This window comes from Phaseolus vulgaris, chromosome 11, assembly GCF_000499845.2.
Source record: "Phaseolus vulgaris cultivar G19833 chromosome 11, P. vulgaris v2.0, whole genome shotgun sequence".
NCBI classification, from domain to species: Eukaryota; Viridiplantae; Streptophyta; class Magnoliopsida; order Fabales; family Fabaceae; genus Phaseolus; species Phaseolus vulgaris.
This window is the reverse complement of record NC_023749.2, coordinates 16,144,859-16,167,582: the sequence shown is the minus strand read 5'-3', so window position 1 is coordinate 16,167,582 and position 22,724 is coordinate 16,144,859. Positions and strand designations below refer to the sequence as shown.

Here is a 22,724-nt window from a genome sequence, read left to right as displayed (position 1 = left end):
AGGTTTGGGGGCATGAGTTGGCACCCAAAAAGTCACCCCTTGCGCAGTTGCACTCCCAAACAGGAGGACTCACACGATGAAACGCCCCCAGATGGGGTCATGGCGCTGTGAGGCCCTCCACGTGTACAGCAGCCAGGTCAGAATAGAAACGCCATTTTGCCAGGTACCAGGTAATTAAAGTTATTTAATACAGTTTCCGTTTCGAGCGTTTAAGGTACTATAAATGCTCCCAAGCGTTTTTAACGTCTTAAATGCGCTACGTTTTATAATTAAATGCGCTTTAAGGCGCTTTAAATGCTAAGGTAGTTTAAATAGCGCCTCGAATGTTGGGAACGGGGTTCGAACTTTTGGCAAATTTTCCAGAAACTCTCTAGTTGCTTGCTCGAGCCTTGAGGTTGTGGACAAGGGACTGGGGAAAAATCTTTGCCAGAGGGAGAAAATATACACTAGACACAGTTTCCTTTTTACCTCCTTCAGAGTGTCATACGCGGTGCTCCGTTACGGAGGTGCATAGTTTTTGGTGTTTCTTGCTGGCTGACTTCAGCGTCGGAGTGCAAACGGCCGCTAGGGCGCCCTTTTGTCCTTCTTTGCAGGAATCCACAGGTAACCAGCGGGAAGGAGTCCCTAGCTGACGGTTGAGGTTGCGCACGAAGACGTCCCAGGTCAACCGGACGGAACAATCTCCATGACCTGCTGCATGGTCATGTCATCACTCTCAGCACGCGTTGAAATCTGCCTTGTTGTCCTCATTCTTCGCAACTTCTTGAAGAACTTTGAACTGCTACTGCGTTTCTTGGAAAATCCTTCGGTGAAAACCGAGTGAAAACGAGAACGTTCGGTGTAAACTTAGGGAAATTGGAAGACAAACAGTAGAACTGAGCGAAACCAAAAACGAACGGTGAAACTCAACGAAACTCGAAGATGAACGGTGAATCCTTCAAGATTCTTGAGAAACCTCCACAGAACTCGCTACTGAACCTCCAACAACTTGCGGTGGGACTAATGTTTTAAATCGGCCCCACGGTGGGCGCCTAATGTTCCTGCCGGTTGACCAGATCGTGCTTCGTGTGTAGCTAGGACTCTTGTATCAAGGAATCCTTCGTCTTTGTTCCAAATCACCACCTTTCACCGCTGTGAGTACCTGAAACAGAGAGAACAAAGGGCGCCCTCGCGGCCGTTTGCACTCCGACGCTCAAGTCAGTATGGCAGTAAACACCGTGCACCTCCGTATCGAAACACTGTAACTCCAGTGTTCTGAAGGTGCGTAACTGTTTTCTAACTAACTTCTCTCTTGTGCTCCAATCACTCGTGCGTACAGTGTGTAAGCTAGCAAATGATTAAAACGTACCTCACTAAGCTTTCAGAAAAGCTTATATACCTTGGGTTTCAGTGCTACTGCCACGTGTCACTTATGACTTAAGCGCAACTCCACGTGGAAGGCCTTACGACGCTGTAGCCCAACATAAGGAAATCCCAGCGCGTAAGTCTTCCCTCCTCGAAGTGCATCCGGCCCAGGGGATGACTACCTAGGTGCCAACTCATGCTCCCCAGCCTCTAGTCACTCGCCCTGGGAGTATCTCAGCCTTCCTCTTGCACCATGCATGTAGATTACCCCTGGGAAGTGGCCCTCTCCCGGGTCGTGTCTGTCCCAGCGGTTCTCCAAAGGTGGTGTGCACTGTCGCGTCCCTACACCTCATGTATGGGTACTTCACGAGTCAGGTCACTCCCTGCTGGTACTAGGAATATGGCCTCGAAACCACCTTTCTCTTCTCTTTATTACTATTCTGAGGTACCGAGGCCCGAGGCCTCCACGCCCGTATCGTGGCCTCTTACCGTGTCGCCCCCTCCACGGTCTTCCCTACCTGTGGGTATCGGGGGGTGGCCCCTCCTATCTGTGGGCGTGTCCTATGGTGTCGCCTCCTCCACAGTCGTTCCTACCCGTGGGTATCGGGAGGTGGCGCCCATTGGATGTAAGCGCCCCTTGGTTGAGACCCAGTCAACGCCCGAGGCCGGTCAACGCCTGAGGCTTGACCATCTTCCTTCTCCTTTCCCTGTGCCCTTGATGGGTCCCACCCAGTGCTGACTCTGGTCAACGCCCGAGGACGGGTCGGTACACGATTATTAATATCAAGGATACCTAACTCATTTCTTAGAAAGAAGAACCTTTCCTTTGGTAGTGGTTTAGTGAAAATGTCAACTAACTGCAGTTTGGTCTCCACAAACTTCACTTCACAGTTCCCATTGTTTACATGATCCCTGATGAAATGATGTCTGATCTCAATATGTTTGGTCCTTGAGTGCTGAATTTGATTTTTGGTAAGATTGATGGCACTTGTGTTATCACATATCAAAGGGACTTTGTTGATCTTTAATCCAAAGTCTGCAAGTTGTTGTTTAGGCCATAGAATCTATGCACAACAGCTATATACTCAGCCTCAACAGTAGAGAGGGCAACACATGTTTGCTTTTTTCTATGCCATGAGATTAGGCTTGAGCCAAGAAGGTGGCAAGTGCCACTTGTGCTCTTCCTATCTAGCTTGCAACCTGAAAAGTCAGAATCTGAATAACCAATTAAGTGAACTGGAGAGTGAGAAGGATACCATAACCCAACAGTTGATGTTCCTTTTAGATATTTTAGAATTATTTTTGCAGCTTTGAAGTGTGATTCTTTAGGATTTGTTTGATATCTTGCACAAAGACACACCGCGAACATGATGTCTGGCCTACTTGTTGTTAGATATAGCAAAGAGCCAATCAATCCTCTGTATTTGGTTTGATCTACACTCTTTCCAGCAGAATCAACATCCATATAGCAGCTTGATGGCATTGGAGTGTTTGCTTCTTTGCAGCTTTCCATTTCAAATTTCTTGAGAATCTCCTTGCAATACTTTGATTGACATAGAAAGATTCCATCCTTTGTTTGCTTAACCTCATTCCTTGCAAACCGATTCAACTCTTCATGCATAGCTTCAACCCACTTCTCATCCTTGAGAGCTTCATCAATTGACTTTGGTTCAATTTGTGAGACGAAAGTTGTGTGCCTGTAGAAGTTTGAGGTGGAGCTACGTGTGGAGACACCTTCCTTTATCTGCCCTATGATGTTTTCCATTGTTTCCCTTTTTGGCACGCTTCACAAATGTGATCCCTCTCAAACTTGAGCTTTGGTAGCCCAATGACATGATCCCTTGAAATTAGCTTGTTCAAGTGATTCATGTGAATATGAGCAATTCTTCTATGCCAAAGCCAAGATTCATCTTGCTTGGATAGAAGACATCCAATTGAACATGGTGAAGAGATATCTATAAGATACACATTATTGACTCTCTTACCTATCAACTCTACATTGATTCAAGTAATGAGAGAGATTCATCTTGCTTGGATAGAAGACATCCAATTGAACATGGTGAAGAGATATCTATAAGATACACATTATTGACTCTCTTACCTACCAACTCTACATTGAATCTCAATCTCTAAGCAATCTCAACCTTTTCAAAATCTCAAAAACTTGTGTTCATTCTTTTCTTTTTTTTTTAAAACTCAAATATGTTTTTCTAAATATATTCAAAGTTGTTGTTTGTTATCAAATCTTAACAAACTATTCATTGCATTTAAAGATTGGTCAAAGCATTAAAGACTGGAGCGTAATCAGTTAAAATCATTTAAAGCTCAGTCAAAGCAAAAACCATTTTTCTGTTATGGTACCAAAACAAACAATCGGTTGTTTCCTCGAATCAATCGGTTGTTTTGGTTTTAACAGCTCAACCATTTGAAAAAAAAATTTCAATCTTTTCTAAAAACACCTAAGTATAAAACAATCGGTTGTTTCGACAAAACAATTGGTTGTTTTTCACTTAGTTTGAAAAACACTTTTCTTTTAAAAAGGATTGAGAATGCCTATGCTTTGAATTCAATCAAGAGTGGATTACATAAACAATCTACCCTAGATCCTATCTAAGACAGCTTAGCAACATCAAGCACAACCAAGCCTTCAACATCCTTCAAAGGGTTTTGGATTCTTCAAAGCTTGAACACCACTTGGTTCAACATTTTTTACAAGCAACTCGTGCTTAGGGAGTAACTTATCTATAACTGTCTTTTTTGAAGAACAATCTGCCACTTGTAGCGCCTTGTACCTATACTTTATAAGCATTTATCTTCTATTTAACTATTTGTCTTATTTCCTTTGATTCTACCCTTACTTGCGTTGACTTCAACTAGCAGTGTTTTTGACCGAGGTTGCCCTTTAGGTAGCACGCTTATCTTTATACGCCTTCTCTTGTGCTCACGAATTCCTTAATTGAGTAGACCTTTGTTCGAGGATAAACCCCTCTTGCTTTTCTTGATCTTCTTCTTGCGAAGTAGAGCAATTTTATTTTAATCCATTCTTTCCTTGGATCGACGGGAAGACCATGCTGGTCAACATTAGTGAGCCATACCGCTTTTGACTTTGGCTTTCGAATAAGGGTGAAGTGTATCTTCCCGATCTCGATCCTGCATCACGAAGGTTAGGGTGGATTTAACTGGTGAGCTATGTTGTTCGACCCTGGAGTTACGCAAGAGGGAGGTTACCTAAGGAATCACACTTCTTGATGGCATTTTCATGAATTTCTTCTTGAATCAATGTAGAGTATGGGGCGGAAGCAATGAATGAGAGTGAGCAAGATCCTCCTAAGAGTGGTGTTGATCTTGTAGGTGCATGATAGGTATGGGTATTGAGTGGTTCGGCCAACTCAAGGGAAAAGATGAAGGAATGGAAGTTTAGAGCCTAGGATTCTAGGGAGAAGCAAAGTTGAGCACAAATGGGCAGCATAACTTTACTCACAATAAACTTGAAAATACAAGGTGTAGGCTCCTCCTTTTATAGGCTAAGGAGGACCATAATGCAACCCTAATGCTAGCCAAATGAAATGTAAATGTGAAGCACATGGGTGCACATGGCACATGGGTGCACAAATGAGCACATGGGGAGGGGTGTGTCTAGTTTTTATGCTCACCCCCCCTCCATGGTCTTTCTAGAATGTTCACACAAATATGCTTTCTACACTACTCTAATTACTAAGCACCCCTAATGGGCCTTTATGTAACAATTACAAAGGTCTTCTCTTCCCAAAACCGTAGCTTTGACCCATGTGTATGTGAAGCTAGACGGTCTAGAAGGAATCCTCATCATGGCCTAGACGCTCCTTATGTAGCCGCTCCTCATCATGGCCTAGACGCTCCTCTTCATGGGCTAGACGCTCCTTTTTGAGTCTAGACGCTCCTCATCATAGGCTAGACCGTCTAGTCTTGGAGGCTTTGCTTTCATCGTGTGGTGAGCTTGGGCCCTCCTCCATCATCCCCTCCCTCTTGAAAAGGATTTGTCCTCAAATCCAAAGCTTTTTCTTTAACTAGGGGGATGGTTGTGGCTGGATGGTGTCCATCATCTCCTCCTTCGGGAAAAGATCTATCCTCAGATCTACAGACTTGATCTCGGATAGCAACCTTTTGCTTCGCCATAGCTTGTCCTCCTGGATCAAACGTCCACCTATAGAAATAATCAAATAAGGCATAGGTGTTAGTTTGAAAATTAATTTTACTAGGTTGCCATTTTTGCTTTTCTTTTGGTTTTGGCAACCTTGGACAAAGTTTCTCTTTTAATGGTTGTGTGTGGTCTCTAATCATCTTATGTATTTTAAAAGGTTCATTTGTGGTTACTTTCTCTTTAGGCATAAATCCTATAGAAGATGGTAACAACTTAAAAGGAGAAAGATGATTGAACCCACACATAACTTTAAAAGTAGAAATATAAGTAGTTTTGTGAACTACTTTATGGTATGTTTGCTCACCTCTAGAGTTGTGTGTGCACTTCATGATTATTCTAGGCATAGTAGAAAGAGCTAGATTTTCAAATATATTTTGACCATGCGTTTGAGGATGATAAGAATTTAAAGTGTGCAATTTAGTTGCAAGTTTTCCAAAGGAAATCCTCAAATCATGGTTTGCGAAATTTGGAACTCTATTCAACACTATGCTTGAAGATAAACCATGAAGATGTATCACTTCTCTAGAGAAGAGTTTATCCATAACCATGAAGATTGAATCACAACCTTTTGTTGTCCTAGGGAGTTTTAATAGGAAATTTATATCTTCCCAAGGATCATTTGCAAAAGGTGAAGGAGTATAGAGTTCATGAGACATTGCCTTGGGCGTATTTTGAAAACAAGAATTGTACCTAAGGTAATGTCTTTGAACTTCTTTTCTCATGGGGGACAAAAGTTTTCCTTTTAAAAGCTCTAGAGTTTTATCAACTCTAATTTGTCCCATGAGTTCTCCTTCATGAAGACTTTTTCTCTTATGTGTAAGGATAGTCTCGTTGTGACAACCATTGTTTATAAGGATTTGTACACTTTGCAATGGTTGTCTCAATAAGACATGACAAGTTTCTTTAGCCACTACTTCACATAAAAAATTGTTTTTGTAGATGCTTATAAAAAACTTGACATTCACTTGGTGATATCCTAGCACATATGAGAAATAATCTATTATATTTTTATCTATGCAAGCTTCTTTTAAAGACTCTTCTTTTTCACTTAGGCTTGCAAGTGTTCCTTTACAAAAGGTAAGGCTAGGTTGTTCAACAAGAGGTATATTTTCAAATGTATTTTCAACTTTTCCTTCTTGTTGAATGACCTTGTGGGAAGGAACACTCTTCTCCCACGCCTTTTGTTCTTCAAGGGTCTTCTCATGCTTTTCTTTTTCTTCTTTTTCTTTAGCTTCCCTTTCGACTTCCCCTCTCTTCTTTTGTATTTTTCTTTCCTTTCTTTCTTTATGGGAAGCAAACAATTTTTCTACCCTCATTTCCCAATCTAGGCAAGCTTCTATATTTTCTTTTCCATGGAAATGGGGTTGGTCTACCCTAACCTCTCTTGGGTTTTCTTGTTCTTTTCTATCTCCTCTATGTCTTCTAGGGGGTGCTTGATAATAATCATTTACTCTAATGCTTCCCTCCCCAAAAGAATCATGATCTTTAGAGATATATGCATGAGAAGGTAATTTTTTTAGAATGTGAGACTTCTCATCCTTTGCTTTAGTTAAAACATTAAGTTTAGTCTCACTCTCCAATTGTCTATATGCAATTGATTGCACAGTTTGTGAAACTTCTTTCAAAAGAGTTTTTAAAGATTTTAATTCACTTCCAATAGACTTTGTAGAATGAGAAGAAGAAGACATGGCTAAAGCTTTGTGTATATAGGTGTTTTACTTTGAGAAAGTTTAGGAAAGTTAAAGAAGGTAGTTTTCCAGGTAAGGGAGGTGAGTCACAAAGGACTACTTAAATACCAAGCCTTTTCCTTGCCAAAAACTATCCTCCAATATCTTCACACAAGACTTTCTCTTAGTGAAACACTTAGAACACAAATAAGTTGAGAAATCAATTTTTTTTTTTCAATGCAAGAAAACAATGTATGCTAACTAATTTAACAAAGCTAGTCGGTTTTAACACAAAATAAGCATGCAAAGCGTTACTACTAAGCAAAAAGAAAGACAATCACCAACAATTAACAAAATTAAACATGCAAAACGTAGCTATGAAAGCAAAAGAAAAGCAATTACAAACAAGTAACAATTACTAATCAAGAATGCTATACTATTCGGCCCTAGGTGAGGCTTCTTGGACACTTTGAGCCCTTGAAGACACACTCACCGTCTAAACGTAATTAACAAGGTAATTAACAATAAACCAAGTTGCAAAGGAAATAAGAGAACTCCCTTTGTTGATCCTCTTTTTGGTTAGTGCACTTCTTTGTTGTCTTTGCTTGTTGATCTTCCTAGTGTTTGTAGTGTTTTCAAAAATGCTTGTTTCGGCTTTGGCCTTGTCTTCTCCTTAGAATGATGGTCTTTAATTCTCCAATTTCCAGCACCTAGCAAAGGGCTAAACCTTAACCAAATCAAGTTCCCATTCACATAAGCACCAAAGAAGAATTAAATTCCAGCACCCAAATTAGAGGTCAAAGAACAAAAGCAAGAAATAAATTTTATTGAATAAAACAGTACCACCAAAAGGATTTAGATTGTGACAACTAGAAAGAGAGTAAAGAAAGTAAAGCAAACAAATAAAGGTACTCAATTAAAGGTTGGCACACAAAATAATTCCTAAAGAAAAGCACTAGATTAGATGACCAAATAAAAAAACAGCACCACTGGAAAATGTTGTGGGCCAGAAAACATGTTTGTTCCCCGATTTATGCTGATCTGTATTTTTGGAATTTGACTCTGAAATTTGTTATGCAAGATATTCAGGATCATATCTAAAATCTGGCTTTGGATTCACTCAAAACGGATGCACCATTTTGTTTTAATAAATTTTGCAAAATTGGTGTTCGGTTAGGCCAGCTGGAGCGCTTCAGATTTGCACTCTGATCTTAAAAGATTTATCATTTTTTTTCTGTTGCTTCTTTTGACCTAATTCTTTTTTTGTCCTTTATATAACACTTTAAACTTGCATTTTCCAGAGAATTAAAATTTTCCTATGGGTGGAAATATTTTTCTGGGTTAAAACAGCCAAAACAGAGAAGGTGAAAACAGGGGAATCTGAAAACTGGAAACAAAAACAGCAAGATACCAAAGTTTAGACACAATGGAAATTTGTGAAATAGAATTGTGTATGATCTAAACACAATATGAACTCAAACTAAAAATTAAAAAGGCACCAAAGGAGCAAAGAACAGCAGATTCAAGCAAATAAAGAGACCCAAAATCAAGAAACAATTAAGCCAAATAAAAGGACTACTATGAATTGTTGACAATATGGATGAACATGACTTGACAAAACATGTATAGATTCAGAAAATTAAAGACTCAAAGCATAATATGAAGCAAAATAATGAAAGCAATAAAGACTCAAAGCCTAAAACAAAATAGCAACACAAAGGTGTATGGAATCCTATCACAAATTGCACAAGAACTTGTTCAAGATCAAATGAACAAGAGTGCTTCGGTTGGATCTTCCACAAAGCACACCAAGAACAAATTAAAATGTAAAAAAACAGCAAGACAAGTAAGGAAAGTAAATGACAATAGGAAATAAAGAAGAACTAAAATTTAAAAGACAAGGAGCTACTCATCTTGAAGAACCAAAGCTCTGATACCAAATGATGGCATTTTCATGAAGTTCTTCTTGAATCAATGTAGAGTATGGGGCGGAAGCAATGAATGAGACTGAGCAAGATCCTCCTAAGAGTGGTGTTGATCTTGTAGGTGCATGATAGGTATGGGTATTGAGTGGTTCGGCCAACTCAAGGGAAAAGATGAAGGAATGGAAGTTTAGAGCCTAGGATTCTAGGGAGAAGCAAAGTTGAGCACAAATGGGCAGCATAACTTTACTCACAATAAACTTGAAAATACAAGGTGTAGGCTCCTCCTTTTATAGGCTAAGGAGGACCATAATGCAACCCTAATGCTAGCCAAATGAAATGTAAATGTGAAGCACATGGGTGCACATGGCACATGGGTGCACAAATGAGCACATGGGGAGGGGTGTGTCTAGTTTTTATGCTCACCCCCCTCCATGGTCTTTCTAGAATGTTCACACAAATATGCTTTCTACACTACTCTAATTACTAAGCACCCCTAATGGGCCTTTATGTAACAATTACAAAGGTCTTCTCTTCCCAAAACCGTAGCTTTGACCCATGTGTATGTGAAGCTAGACGGTCTAGAAGGAATCCTCATCATGGCCTAGACGCTCCTTATGTAGCCGCTCCTCATCATGGCCTAGACGCTCCTCTTCATGGGCTAGACGCTCCTTTTTGAGTCTAGACGCTCCTCATCATAGGCTAGACCGTCTAGTCTTGGAGGCTTGGCTTTCATCGTGTGGTGAGCTTGGGCCCTCCTCCATCACTTCTCCCATCTTGGTGTTTCTAACCCGAGTGAACGGCTCTTTCGCGACCTCATCCTTACTGTATAAAGTCAAGGGACAAATCTGAATAGCTAATCGCGACCTTGCTATAAAAGTCAAGGGGCGAGTCTTTAACGTTTTGAACCATACTGTTCTCAGCCTTGGTAAACTTGTGCAAAAGGGAGGTTCATCATGGAACCATACTATTCCCGAGCTTGGCGCATTACTTAATGGGAGAGGTTTGTTAACCGGCGAACCATTCTATTCTTTGCCTTGGTGAACTTACACAGGAGGTGATGGCAAATTTCATGAAGGTCTTCTTGAATCATGTAAGATATGGTGCGGAAGCTATGTATGAGTGTGTGCAAGATCCTCCTAAGAGTGATGTTGATCTTGAAGGTGCATGAAGTGTATGAATATTGGGAGGTTCGGCCAGCCCAAGGAAAGGTGAAGGATGTGAAGTTTAGAGCCTACAATTGTAGGAAGAAGCAAAGCTTGGCACAAAATGGCAGCATAACTTTACTCACAATAAACTTGGAAAAATACAAGAGATAGCCTTCCTATTTATAGGCTATAGAACTGTAAAAACTAAGCTAAGTGTAAATGAAATGAGAGCCAAATGAAATGCAAGTATGACAAGGCACATGGCACATGCTCATGACCGGCCAAACAAAAAGAGATTCTAGAATGTTCACTCAATTATGCTTTCTACACTACTCTAATTACTAAGCACCCCTAATGGGCCTCTGATCCTGCCTGTTGACTGGAACGCTGGAAACTGCCTCGTCAAAGGATCGTCGTGCGCACCGCTTCTCACCTCCGTTCCTCTTCGGGATCTATCTCAAGAACCTGCAAAGAAACAGCGCGGCGCCGCTGCGGCCGATCGCACTCCAACGCTCAAGTCAGTGACGGTATCACCAAAAACTAAGAGAACTGGAACCGTGCAAATCCTCTCTCACAGTTAGCTCTATCACTCGCAAGCGTAAAGTGTATGAACTGAACGTGCGTACCTCAGAAAGTTTGTTAAGAACTCTTATATACCTGGTGGCTTTCTCTCTCCTGGCAGTTACAGACTTGGACACGTGGCTCGCATCCAACTGTACACGTGCCATCATCTGGAGGCTCCCTGACTTGGCGCTGCTTCTACTCTCATTTTGGCTAAGTTACTTATGCATGGTACTGCCCAGTGCATAGCTAACTTAGGAGTGCGATCTCTACTGGAACTGGCGAGTTAGGGGCCTTCATACACCTTCCCTGTGGTCTCGCCGGCCGCCTTCGTAACTTGCTTCTCCTTCATCTTCGGCGATGTGCTTGTTCTAGCGATCTCCGACTGCTTGGTCGCCTGGGTCTACATCTGGCGACTTCATCTTCAACCTGGCGATCGCCCATTCTGGTAAGCTGGAAGTCGGAACACGCCAGCTTAACAACTGGCGACTACACGTGCCCCCCGACTTCCTTCCTTTCTGCCAACCTGGCGCCTTGTCAACACGCCTACACTGTAGCAGGATGCCACGTCATCACTCCCGACCATCAGGGCGGTACACAAGCCCCCCAGTCTTAAGCGAAGACTTGTCTAGCGAAAAGACTGAAAGAGCCTTCGTTAACACCAATCTACGTGGCCCTGACGCGGAATTCCAAGCGGTTGTACTTTCTGCTGCTTTGACGCCCCACCAAACCCCTCACTCATCGCTCGACACGTGGCTTCATCACCGGCTCCCTTCATTTGCCGTTTGCGTTTCCCTAAACCCATTTTGAAAAACCCTTAAACCCATTTCGCTTCACTGTTCCATCACTTTCTTCGTGCTTGCAAACGCTCTAACTTCCTTCTGCGAAAACTCTCAACGCTCTTCAACGCTCGAGATCACCATCTTCCTCCATCGTCTTCCTGATCATCGAAAGGTAACTACTTTCCTTCATCTGCTGGGTTTTCTTGCATTTTCACCGATTTGCATCATCCTGTAACTGCTTGGTGCATACGCTGTGGGTTGTTTTTTCCATTTCTCCTTCTGCGTAACTTAGGGCTTTGTCGATCGTCGCAACGAACTTACATTCGTTCGTTTTTTCACCTTCCTTCTGTGATCGAGTCAGCCCCTGTAACCCCCTGATCATTTTTCCTTTCTTCTTCCTTTGCAGTTGCTATCATGACTCGCACAAAGATTACCCCGAACCCCCCTCCTTCAGCACGAAACCTTCCTTCACAAGCACACGACTCAACACAAGTTCGTGGCGCTCCCTCTTCGCAGGCTGAGAGGCCTGCGTCTTCCCAATCTGCCCTAGCCCAGGCGACTCCATCTAACGCTGGAGGAGTCCCCGTTCCTCCGCCAGACTTCAAAACTTTATACCCCTGGGCTAACTCAACCCTTCTGAAAGAAATATCCTCTGTGAACACTGCGGGGGCAGTCTTGCGGCTGACTAAGGGGGACGAGATCTACCAGTCGTTTCACAAGGAGCACGACGAAAGGATGATGGTGCTGCCTTGCCCCGCCGACCTGCCCGTGTGTGCTGATGACAAAGTAAGCGCCGACGGGCCCTTCTGCTTTGTCTATACGACTCTGTTCAAGAAGGTCAGGCTCAGGTTCCCTCTTACCCGATTCGAGAGGGAACTTCTCACCGAGCTCAACATTGCAGCCGCCCAGCTTCATCCCAACAGCTGGGCGTTTGTTCGAGCCTTCCAAGTAACGTGCGCCCACCTGGGGTTGCCCGCGTCGGTGGACGTGTTTTTGTTCCTTTTCGAAGCCAAGCACCCAGGAGACCGCCTGTGGGTCAGCTTGAATGCGATTGCTGGGAGATCCATCTTTACCATCTTCCAGCAATCGTACAAAGACTGGAAGGGGAAATTCGTCCAAGTACGTGCAAACGACAAGGACACCTCCCTTCTTGATGGCTTCCCCTTGTACTGGGTGGACAAGGGGAAAAAGGAGTCCAAGAGCTGCTTCAGGAGGCCCAGAAGTCCTGATAGCATGGGAGCATTGGACAGAGACCTTTGTCTCTTCTGGAAGAAGGTGGCGGACGCAAATATAACTTTCCTCACCACCTCCCTGATCAGCTTTGAATTCTATGAAGATCAGCTAGAATTTCAAATAGGTTAGGTCATTTGAACTATTGCTTTAATACTGCTTCTGCTTAGCTGTTTCTGGGCGTCTTGTGCGTTATGCGCAAGACTTTGGCTTTACCTTTTCTGCACATATCATCTGCTTTGCTGTTTATTACACTATGCACTTATCTGTTTTCCTTGAGTTAACCCACGCATCTCTATCCCCTGCAGACAACATGTTGCCCAGGAACATTGATGGAGGAAGGCCCAAGCTCACCACACTATGAAAGCCAAGCTTCCAAGACCAAGACCGTCTAGCCTTCCAAAAGGAGCGTCTAGTCTCACAAGGAGCGTCTAGCCTCACAAAGGGAGCGTCTAGCCATGATGAGGAGCGTCTAGGCCAAGGCTACACGAGGAGCATCTATGAAGAGTCCTAGACCGTCTAGCTTCACACACACAAGGGCCAAAGCTACGGTTTGGGAGAGAAGAGGCTTTGTTGCATAAAAGGCCCATTAGGGGTACTTAGTAAGATAGGTAGTGTAGAAAGAACTTTGTGAAGGAAACCTTCTAGAACCTAGGGTTGTGTGGCCGGTCATTGCATGGCACATGGCTTAGAATTTAGATTTAATTTTGGTTTTCTTTTCCTTAGAAATGTAGCTTAACATTTAAGCCCAAATAGCCTATAAATAGGAAGGTTATCTCTTTGTATTTGACAAGTTTATTTGAGTATTGTTATGCTGCCCATTTTGTGCACTAGCTTTACTTCTCCTAGAAATCTAGGCTATAAACTTCACTCCCTTCACCTTTCTTCATAGAGCTGGCCGAACCTCTCTAATCCATACTCATCATGCACCTTCAAAGCCATCACAACTCCTAGGAGGGCTTTGTTTCACTCACCCATTGCTTCCGCATCATTTTTACTACTTTGATTCAAGAAGAACACATGAAATGCCATCATTTGGTATCATGAGCTATTGGTTCTTCAAGATGAGTAGCTTGTCTTTTTAATTTCAGTTCTTCTTTATTTTCATCTTTGTCATTTTAATTCCTTACTTTTCTTGCTGTTTTTTATATTTTAATTTTGTTCTTGGTGTGCTTTGTGGAAGATCCAACCCAAGCACTCTTGTTCATTTGATCTTGAACAAGTTCTTGTGCAATTTGTGATAGGATTCCATACACCTTTGTGTTGCTATTTTTGTTTTAGGCTTTGAGTCTTTATTGCTTTCATTATTTTTGCTTCATATTATGCTTTGAGTCTTTAATTTTCTGAATCTATACATGTTTTGTCAAGTCATGTTCATCCATATTGTCATCAATTCTTAGTAGTCCTAATTTTTGGCTTGATTGTTTCTTGTTTTGGGTCTCTTTATATTGCTTTAATCTGCTGTTATTTTGATCCTTTGGTGCTTTTTCTTTTTAGTTTGAGTTCATAATTGTGTCTTAGTTCATACACAATTTCCATTCTCACATTTTCCATTGTGTTAATTTTGGTTATCTTGCTGTTTTCTTCCAGTTTTCCAGATTTCCCCTGTAACACCTCTCTGTTCTGGGCTGTTTTGTTTATAAAAAATTTTCCACCCATAGGAAACTTCTGAATCTCTGGAAAATGCAAGTTTAAGGTGTTATAGAAAAGACAAAAAAAGAATGAGGTCAAAAGAAGCAACCGAAAAAAAATGATAAATCTCACAAAATCAGAGTGCGAATCTTGAGCGTTCCAGCTGGCCTAACTGCACACCAAATTTGCAAAAATTATTAAAAAAAAATGGTGCATGCGTTTTAGGTGATTCCAAAGCCAAAATTTAGCTAAGATCCTGAATTTTCTTGCATCCAAATTTCAGAAACAAATTTTACAATTACAGCTCAGCATAAATCAGGGAACAATCACGTTTTTCTGGCCCACAACATTTTCCAGTGGTGCTGTTTTTTTTTTATTTGGTCATCTAATCTAGTGCTTTTCTTTAGGAATTCTTTTTGTGTGCCAACTTTTATTGAGTACCTTTAATTGTTTGCTTTATTTTCTTGAATCTCTTTCTAAGTTGTCATATTATAAATCCTTTTGGTGGTACTGTTTTCTTTCAATTAAATTTGTTTCTTGCTTTTGTTTCTTGACCTCTCTTTTGTGGGTGCTGGAATTTAATTCTCTCTTGGTGCTTATGTGCATGGAATTTGACTTGGTTTAAGGTTAAGCTCTTGTGAATAGGTGCTGGAAATTGGAGAATTAAAGCCAACTTTCTAAGGAGGAGTCAAAGCTAAGGCGAAACAAGCATCTTGAAAACAAACACTACAAACACCTAGAAGATCAACAATCAAGACAACAAAGAAAGTGCACTAACCAAAAAGAGGAACAACAAAGGGGGTTTTCTTATCTCCTTTACAACTTGGTTTATTGTTAATTACCTCTTTTAAATTACGTTTTAGACGGTGAGTGTGTCTTCAAGGGCTCAAAGTGTCCAAGAAGCCTCACCTAGAGCCGAATAGCATAGTAATTTTGCTTAGTAATTTGTTGCTTGTTTGAACTTGTTTTCTTTGTTTCGGTAGAAACGTTTTGCATGCTTAGTTTTGTTTAACTTTGTGCTATACCGACTAGTTTTGCTGCATATCTAGCTTACATAGTTTTCTTGCTTTTTGATTTCTCAACTTCTTGTGTTCTAAGTGTTCTACTAAGAGAAAATTTTGTGTGAAGTCATTGGAGGAAAAGTTTTTGGCAAGGAAAAGGCTTGGTACTTAAGTAGTCCATTGTGACTCACCTCCCTTACCTGGAAAACTCCCTTCTCTAACTTTCCTAAACTTTCTCCAAGTAAAACACCTATATACACAAAGTTTTAGCCATGTCTTCTTCCTCTCACTCTCCAAAGTCTATAGAAAGTGAAGTAAAATCTTTGAAAACTCTTTTAAAAGAAGTATCCCAAGCGGTACAATTGATATCTTTTAGACAATTGGAGAATGAGAACAAAATCAATGAGTTGGCTAAAGCTCAAGAAGAGAAGTCACAAAAATCACAAAAATAAAAAAAAACTCATGCATCCCATTCGCAAAGTATTGAGTCTCTAGGGGAAGGAAGCCGTAGAATCAATGATTATTACCAACCACCCCCTAGAAGAACTAGGCAAAGGGAACAAGAGGTGCCAAGGGAAACAAGAGTAGACCTACCTCATTTCCATGGAAAGGAAAATGTAGAAACCTACCTAGATTGGGAAATGAAAGTAGAGCAACTCTTTGCTTGCCATAGGGTGAGTGAAGAGAGAAAGGTACCCTTAGCAACCCTTAGTTTCCAAGGCAATGCAATCTATTGGTGGACCTCGTTAGAGAGAGACCGACGTCTTCATAGGGAGCCTTCCATAAAATATTGGAATGACCTTAGGGGAGCCCTAAGACGTCGCCACATACCTTCCTACTACCATAGGGAGTTGATGGACAAGCTCCAAAGACTCCAACAAAAGAGCCTAAGTGTGGAAGAGTATAGGCAGAAAATGGAGCTTTACATGATGAGAGCATCCATTAGAGAGGAAGAAACCACCACCATATCTAGGTTTCTAAGTGGGCTCAACCTTGAGATAAGAGATAGAGTAGAACTATTACCCTATCAAGACTTGAATGATTTGGTTCAACTTTGCATTAAAGTTGAACAACAAAATTTGCGCAAAACTTCAAGTCAAAGGGTGGGTTCTTACTCCAACTCTTATCCAAAGAAAGACTTTAAAAGGGAGGGTAGTACACCTAGAGACGAATCCAAAGAGACTACCAAACCCTTAGTGAAAGATGCCTCCACCCCATACATCCGTACTAGGGACACCAAATGTTTTAAATGTTTTGGAAGAGGGCATGTGCAAGCACAATGTCCAAACCAAAGAGTTTTGTTTTTAAAAGGAGAAAATGAATACACAAGTGGTGAAGATGAACCTAGTACCCAAGAAAAAGGGGAAGGAGAAAGGATAAATCCTTTGGAGGGGGACTTATTGATGATTCAAAGAATCCTCCACAATCAACCTAGTGCATCCATTGAAACACAACGAGAGAACATTTTTCATACTAGATGCAATGTTTTAGAAAATATATGCTCTCTTATTGTGGATGGTGGGTCATGTTGCAATTGTTGTAGCACTAGATTGATTGAAAAATTAAAACTACAAGTAGTTCCTCATCCAAAACCTTACAATTTACAATGGATCAATGAGGATGGAGAACTACGTGTAGACAAACAAGTGGAGATCGAGTTTTCTATAGGCAACTACAAAGACAATGTTTTATGTGATGTAGTACCTATGGAAGCTTGCCACATCTTATTAGGTAGACCATGGCAATTTGATAAGAAAACCACGCATAATGGTCTAACTAACGAGATTTCTTTCATCCACAAGCATAAAAGGTTTGTACTTAGCCCTTTACCACATTCCCAAGTGGTAAAAGACGAAATGCAAATGAAACACAAAAGGGATGAAGAAAAAATAGAAAAAGAAAAAAATTTTGGGAAACAAAAGGCGTGGGAGAATAGTGTTCCTTCTCACAAGGTCATCCAACAAGACAAGCACTTTGAAAATACCATTACAAACATGCTTCTTGTTGAACAACCTAGCCTTCCTTTTTGTAAAGGAACACCTGCAAGCATGAGCACAAAAGAAAAGTCTTTAAAAGAAGCTTGCATAGATCAAGAAGGAGAACTCATGGGGCAAAAGAGAGTTGACCAAAATCTAGAGTTTTTAAGAGGAAAACTTTTGTCACCCATGAGCAACAAAGTTCAAAGACATTACTTTAGGTACAACCCTTGTTTTCAAACTACACCTAAAGCAACGTCCCACGAACTCTATCCTCCTTCACCTTTTGTAAAAGATCTTTGGGAAGACACACATTCCATTTTGGCGCTTCCTAGGACAACAAAGGGTTTTTCTTTCTTTAAGGATGTGGATAACCTCTTCCTAAGAAATGTGACAAGCCTCCATGATTTATTTTCCAACATAATAGATAGAGCTCCAAGATTTGAAAACATAGCTCTTTCTTCTATGTTTCACGAAATCATGAGAGACACTCACAAATCTTGGGATAAGAATCCTTTCCCTTATAAGCATGCATACAAAGGAGTAATCCACAAAATTACTCATATTTCTCCATTCGAAGTTGTATGTGTTCTATGTCCTCTTGCCTTTATAAAGTTGTTACTCTGTCTTAAAAAGATTATGCCTAAGGGAAAAGTAACTCCTTTTGAAAATTTTAGAAAACATAAGAGGATTAGAGGGCACCTACAACCCTCAAAAGGGAGGTATTGTGAGAAGTTGGCCACAACAAGAGAAAAACAAAAATGGCAACTTCCCACATTTATTTGTTTTTCAAAAGATCACCCTCACTCCTTTGCTTTGTTTCAAGGGTCACATAGATTGACATTTGATCCGGGAGGACACACCTTGACGAAGCAAGAGGCTGCTATCCGAGATCAAGAATGCAAATCTGAGGATAGATCTTCTCAAGCCGGAGGAGATGATGGACACCATCCAGCCACAACCACCCCCTAAGCAAAGCCTTGGATTTGAGGACAAATCCTTTTCAAGAGGGAGGGGATGATGGAGGAAGGCCCAAGCTCACCACACTATGAAAGCCAAGCTTCCAAGACCAAGACCGTCTAGCCTTCCAAAAGGAGCGTCTAGTCTCACAAGGAGCGTCTAGCCTCACAAAGGGAGCGTCTAGCCATGATGAGGAGCGTCTAGGCCAAGGCTACATGAGGAGCATCTATGAAGAGTCCTAGACCGTCTAGCTTCACACACGCAAGGGGCAAAGCTACGGTTTGGGAGAGAAGAGGCTTTGTTGCATAAAAGGCCCATTAGGGGTACTTAGTAAGATAGGTAGTGTAGAAAGAACTTTGTGAAGGAAACCTTCTAGAACCTAGGGTTGTGTGGCCGGTCATTGCATGGCACATGGCTTAGAATTTAGATTTAATTTTGGTTTTCTTTTCCTTAGAAATGTAGCTTAACATTTAAGCCCAAATAGCCTATAAATAGGAAGGCTATCTCTTTGTATTTGACAAGTTTATTTGAGTATTGTTATGCTGCCCATTTTGTGCACTAGCTTTACTTCTCCTAGAAATCTAGGCTATAAACTTCACTCCCTTCACCTTTCTTCATAGAGCTGGCCGAACCTCTCTAATCCATACTCATCATGCACCTTCAAAGCCATCACAACTCCTAGGAGGGCTTTGTTTCACTCACCCATTGCTTCCGCATCATTTTTACTACTTTGATTCAAGAAGAAGACATGAAATGCCATCAAACATGCTCGCCGAACTCAAGTCGCTCGCCCGAAACCACGGGTTGGCAACCGGTTCCCAAACGGTGCCCAACTCGGTGGTGGAGGCCGCCATTGTCCAAGGGCGATCACCACCCAAGGAGCCCGCCCAACGCAAAAAATTGGTCCTTAAGAGACCCAAAAGGAAAGCCCCTCAAGTCGTCCATGAGGAGGAAGAAGAGGACGACGAGGTCACCGAGGATGGCCTCGTTACGAAGAGGAAAAGGGTGGCACCATCTTCACCACCTGCCCCACCACCTCTTCCAAGCTCGACACCACCATCAACGCCTGCTCCTCCTCCATCCTCGCCAACACCACAGGCTCCTTCTTCACCAGTCCAAGCGGTTCCACTGGCCACTGCGCCACCTGCAGCTGAGGCCCAAGAGCCAAATTTCCTGGAGGACCCCCCGAGCGCCTCTACACTATATGTGTCAGCCGGAGGGGGTCCCCCTTCAAACGCCTCCGCTGCAGGAGATGTTCCAATCGGGGATGAGGTTGCTCACACCTCTCCGATTCTAATCACCGAATCCCCGATCCCGTCGCCACGCCAGGAAGCAAACACTGAAGATCCTGCTAAGGAAGGTGGCGACGAGAACCCACAACAAGCCCACCTGGCGCCTCTCCAAGCAGCAAACCTTCCCCTTGAGGTCACAAGGATGTGGGAACCTCTGACCGCCAAACTGAAAACCATAGCAGAGGACATCCCAGCGATTATAACCAGGGCTGTGGAGGGCTCAACCAGGAGGCTCCAGGACGACCACTTCAACCTCAAAACCGAAAACAGCACTATGAAGATCGAGGTGGAGAAGTTGTCCTTCAGCCTGACGCTCGCAGAAATCGAACACTCCCGAGTGGAGGATGCAATGAGTACCGAGCTCAGGCTGGCGTGCAAGGAGGCTACTGACCTTCGCCGCAAAGTTCACGATCTTGCCCAAGAGAAGGTCGAGCTGGAAAGCAAAATCGTGCCTCTTCGCGCCAAGGCGATCGACCTGGAGGCTCACATTCAAGATGACGCCGCTAAGGTGCAAAAACTGGAGCAGAGGTCGATCGACCGAGAGAAACTACTTGGGCAAGTAGAAAAGGCGAGGGACGACGCCATGGCTGATCTTGCTGAGGCCAAGAAAGAGAAGGGAAAGATGGCTGCTGAGTTGGCCCAAGCACAATCGGAATCCAAGAAGGTTACTGAAGACCTTCTCCAGGCTCAAGAGACCAACGAACAACTTAAAAAATAGGTTGAAGAGCTGGAACAGCAGAACAAAGAGCTGAAAGAGCAAACCGAAGACCTCAAGAAGCGGATTGAGGAACTGCAGGGGCAAATCGAAGCACTCAAGCTAAATTCTGCTCAGATTCTGGCTGCTGGATTCGAAGCTGCGCGGGAACAATTCGCTTGCCTATTTCCCGATCTGGATCTCAGCCTGGTGTCGTTGAACAACGAAGTAGTAGATGGAAAGGTCGTTCCTGCTGAAGACTATTCAACTCCACCTCATCTGCTACTTTTATGATTTCCCTTGTATTATTCTATAAAAACTCCTGTATGTATGCCTTTAACAAATACTTATCTCAATGACAAAGTTTGGGTATTCACTCTCTTGACTTCTTTAAGCGCTTTACCTTCTTTGCATGTTTAACTTTGTCGGATTTAACTTAACGATTTTTGCAAACACAACCTTCTGACTTAACCGCTTCGAACCACTTCAAACTTAAGTAACAATCACTTTGACCAACTTGTACTCTTAAAGCAACTAACCTTATCACAAGAATACCCTTCAAGCAACGAACTGTAACTCAATTATTGGCTCAAACAGCGCCCCCCTCGACCCGCTTTATCAAACAAGCCTTTTAACCTTCTCGCCGCTGTTTGAACTTTTCCCGATCGCCAAGAACTCTTGGTACCATTAGCTCTTCCTAGCCTCATGCTTTGGCAATCGTTTCCCTGCATGGGGCAGAGACGCCTTTAGGGATCCCTTCTTTACCCTCCTGGACTTCAGAACAAAGACCGGCTGACTAGGCGTTCTCTTCGAACCTACCTTAGCCACCTTCCATACTTCTTCCACCCTCTGCGCCATACCTGAACTCGTTCGAGACGAGAAGGATTTTATCTTGCCTAAGCTCGCATGTAAGCGAGAAGGTCTTTTAACTCGCCTGAACTCGCTCAACGGCGAGAAGGACTTTATCTGGTGCCTCAACTTGCCCAGGGTGTACATCTCCTCCCCCCTGGATGCACTGAGGACCTTTTCTTTCTCTCGCCTGCACTCGCCCGACGGCGAGGAGGTCTTTAACTGGCCTTAGCTCGCACAACGACGAGAAGGACTTTATCTGGTGCCTCAACTTGCCCAGGGTGTACATCTCCTCCCCCCTGGATGCACTGAGGACCTTTCTCTTTCTCGCCTGCACTCGCTCGACGGCGAGGAGGTCTTTAACTTGCCTCTACATTGCCCCAGGGGTTCCATCTTCTCGCCCCCAGAAACATGGAGGACTTTTTACTCTTTCTCGCCTGCACTCGCTCGACGGCGAGGAGGTCTTTACTTGCCTCAGGACGCGCGAGGGCGTTGAGGTCTTTCATCTGGTGCCTCCGATCGCCGAAAGACGATGAGGACTTTTAAAACTTAACTGGTGCCTCCAATCGCCGAAAGACGATGAGGACTTAAAACTTAACTGGTGCCTCCAATCGCCGAAAAACGATGAGGACTTAAAACTTAACTGGTGCCTCCAATCGCCGAAAAACGATGAGGACTTAAAACTTTTAACTGGAAACATGCGATATATCTTTTCTTGCCTTAAATCACTTACAAGTGACAAGGTCTTTCTTCAAAACTTTTGGAAAACAGCAAACATGCAACCCGAAAACGCCTTATACTTCGAAAACTCTTCTTTTATTGGGTGGCCTCATTAAAAACCCTCCTTAGGGAAAAAAGAGTGCCCCCTTGAAACTGTTTTCACAGAGACATTGTAATATAACATTTGTGTTTGTCTTTACTTACAAAGCTCTTAACTATAGTACAACTTCAGGTGTGTGGCGTTCCAGGTGCGAGGGATCGCCCCTCCTTCCAGCGTCTCTAAGCGGTAGGCCCCGTTTCCGAGCGCCTCGGTTATTCTGAACGGTCCAGTCCACTTGGGTGACAATTTATTCTCCATCTCGTACTGGTGGGCCTTCCTCATCACCAAGTCGCCCTCTCTAAACTGCCTTGGCATCACCTTTGAGTTGTATCTTCGTTCAACCCTTCTCTTCACGGCCTCAGCCTTCAACCTCGCCTCTTCCCTGATCTCATCCAGCAGATCCAGGTTTAGCCTTCTCTCTTCATTCGAGTCTTCCTCTACGAAGTTCTGGAATCTCGGCGAGCTCTCCTGGATCTCCACTGGAATCATGGCATCACACCCATAGACCAAGCTGAACGGGGTCTCGTGGGTTCCTGACTGCTCGGTGGTGTGGTACGCCCAGACTATACGGGGCACCTCCTCAGCCCAACTTCCCTTGGCTTTCTCAAGCCTTCTCTTCAAACCTCTCAACAACACTCGATTAGCTGACTCCACCTGGCCATTTGT

At 42.8% G+C, this 22,724-nt stretch overlaps 1 long non-coding RNA gene across 1 annotated transcript; it reads right to left on the bottom strand.

Annotated features, from left to right (window-relative positions):
* Window positions 1-4,805: 4,805 nt before the first annotated feature.
* On the bottom strand, window positions 4,806-14,236 carry LOC137828743 (uncharacterized). The gene is made up of 2 exons (XR_011083959.1): window positions 13,809-14,236; window positions 4,806-5,527 (listed from the first exon to the last, which is right to left on the bottom strand). It is a non-coding gene; the product is annotated as an uncharacterized lncRNA (long non-coding RNA).
* Window positions 14,237-22,724: the final 8,488 nt, after the last annotated feature.